We start from the raw sequence: 2,500 nt of genomic DNA, 5'->3' as shown, positions 1-2,500 counted from the left end.
ACCCATGTTGTACCTTAACCTAACCCATGTTGTACCTTAACCTAACCCATGTTGTACCTTAACCTAACCCATGTTGTACCTTAACCTAACCCATGTTGTACCTTAACCTAACCCATGTTGTGCCTTAACCTAACCCATGTTGTGCCTTAACCTAACCCATGTTGTGCCTTAACCTAACCCATGTTGTGCCTTAACCTAACCCATGTTGTGCCTTAACCTAACCCATGTTGTGCCTTAACCTAACCCACGTTGTGCCTTAACCTAACCCACGTTGTGCCTTAACCTAACCCATGTTGTGCCTTAACCTAACCCATGTTGTGCCTTAACCTAACCCATGTTGTGCCTTAACCTAACCCATGTTGTGCCTTAACCTAACCCATGTTGTGCCTTAACCTAACCCATGTTGTGCCTTAACCTAACCCATGTTGTGCCTTAACCTAACCCATGTTGTGCCTTAACCTAACCCACGTTGTGCCTTAACCTAACCCACGTTGTGCCTTAACCTAACCCACGTTGTGCCTTAACCTAACCCATGTTGTGCCTTAACCTAACCCATGTTGTGCCTTAACCTAACCCATGTTGTGCCTTAACCTAACCCACGTTGTGCCTTAACCTAACCCACGTTGTGCCTTAACCTAACCCACGTTGTGCCTTAACCTAACCCACGTTGTGCCTTAACCTAACCCACGTTGTGCCTTAACCTAACCCACGTTGTGCCTTAACCTAACCCACGTTGTGCCTTAACCTAACCCACGTTGTCCCCTAAAGTAACCCACGTTGTCCCCTAACGTAACCCACGTTGTCCCCTAACGTAACCCATGTTGTCGCCTAAACCTGCTCTGTAATTGTTATACGACTCGTTCAATTAGTGTAGTGTTGCCCACCCGCAACCCTCGCAATATAGTTCGCTACTCGCACTGCCCGCTCCCCTGTGTATCGCTTCATGTTAAACACCTTGCAAGTCTTGCTGACTTTCCACATGCTCCTGCTGTACACTGTAATGTGGATGGCAGCAGGACGTACATGCCGCCCCTCCCCACGTCCCCACCTTGCCCCCCTGCCTTCGCAAGCTGGTTGGTGAGAAGTTTGCATGTTCAATGCCCTTCGCATGCGACGTACTCAGGCTACGTTGTGGTGCGGCCTGTGTCAACCGTCCGCTAATGTCGTACGCGTAAACCACAATCTGTACTGCACATTCGTCCTTATGTACCGAATGATACATCGTGGCACATGTGTGACCGTACAACGACTGCGCCCAAAAACGGCGGACCATACAGTGCAAATATTGTGCACGCAGCTACGTGTCGTCTCCCTATGAGAGCTGGATTGCAGTGTGGTACGCCATAGAGACGTGTGGGAGGAACGGACGCCGTGGATGGCGATCAGCATGAGCTGTCTGTTGATGTATTCGGACCTAGTCGTCTCTCCTCACACACCGTGATGGCATGGTGCACCGCGTTCCATATCTGCGACATGCTACAGAGGCCGGTTGACAGTCGTTCGAGCAATGGACATCGCATACGTACGGGGGCCACCTTCCACGTATTGTCTAGGCGTGCACATTTTGTTGCGTGTATGTGGGCAGACGTAGTGTGGCGTGACACCTGACACAGGCATGCAATAATCGTTGAAGTTGCAAATGGCGATGGACGCCTGCGTTTTCTGGTGAAGTTACGCAAATGAACAAATGGTAACCTGTTGTGGTGCGGTTGTTCTCGCTAGGGGTGAATCGGTGATGGCGACGATAGGTTGAGGTACGAACCGGTTGTTCCAGCGATACCCACCATGCCGACGAAACTGAACGGCATCTGGGTGTGAAGCGATACGCGGCGGTGGCTGGGTGGGACCGTCCCCGGCCGGTGAGGGGGCGCCTCCCGGCGTGCTGGCCGCGCGGTGCGTGGGCGCACGCGCTACAGCCGGCTGGTGGGGGCGGCCAGTGGCAGGCGCGCCGGCCGACGGACGCGGCAGGCGTCGCAGCTGCGCGCCGGCGCACCCTGCGCGCGGCGCCGTGCGGCCAAAGTAGGTCCTCGCGGGCCCGGTGCGAAGCGCGGTGGACATCTTCAGTGTGCTGGTCCGATTGAGGACTGTGTGCGTTGAGGATGCGCCGCCGCCCGGCGCTCGGCGCCGCGACGCCGTCTGCTGCTCGGTCGCCCCAGCGGTTCTCGCTGGTGGTTTGTATCGCAGCTGTGCGGATGTGTTGGCGCGTGCGCTGTGCTGGGAGAGTTCGCTTCGGCACCCAAGTGGGGCTTTTGTCCTTCTGTGGCGCTGGCGTTGGAGCTGCCGGTCACCGTAGGTGGCGCGTGTTGTCTCCCGCCGGCAATGCCACGACAGCACGCTCCCGGGCCTCTGTCGGCAGCGGCAAGCTCAGTTGGGAGCACGGGTGGTCGCACCGAAAGCGTCTACTCGCCTAACTCCGGGCGATTGCGCCTCTCTCGAACCCGACCAAGTACTTGGGACGGCGCTGCGCGCCGCCGGGACCTGAGAGGGTTTCGAGGTGTAT

This window comes from Schistocerca piceifrons, unplaced genomic scaffold, assembly GCF_021461385.2.
Source record: "Schistocerca piceifrons isolate TAMUIC-IGC-003096 unplaced genomic scaffold, iqSchPice1.1 HiC_scaffold_951, whole genome shotgun sequence".
Taxonomy (NCBI): Eukaryota; Metazoa; Arthropoda; class Insecta; order Orthoptera; family Acrididae; genus Schistocerca; species Schistocerca piceifrons.
Note: the sequence above shows the minus strand (reverse complement) of the source record.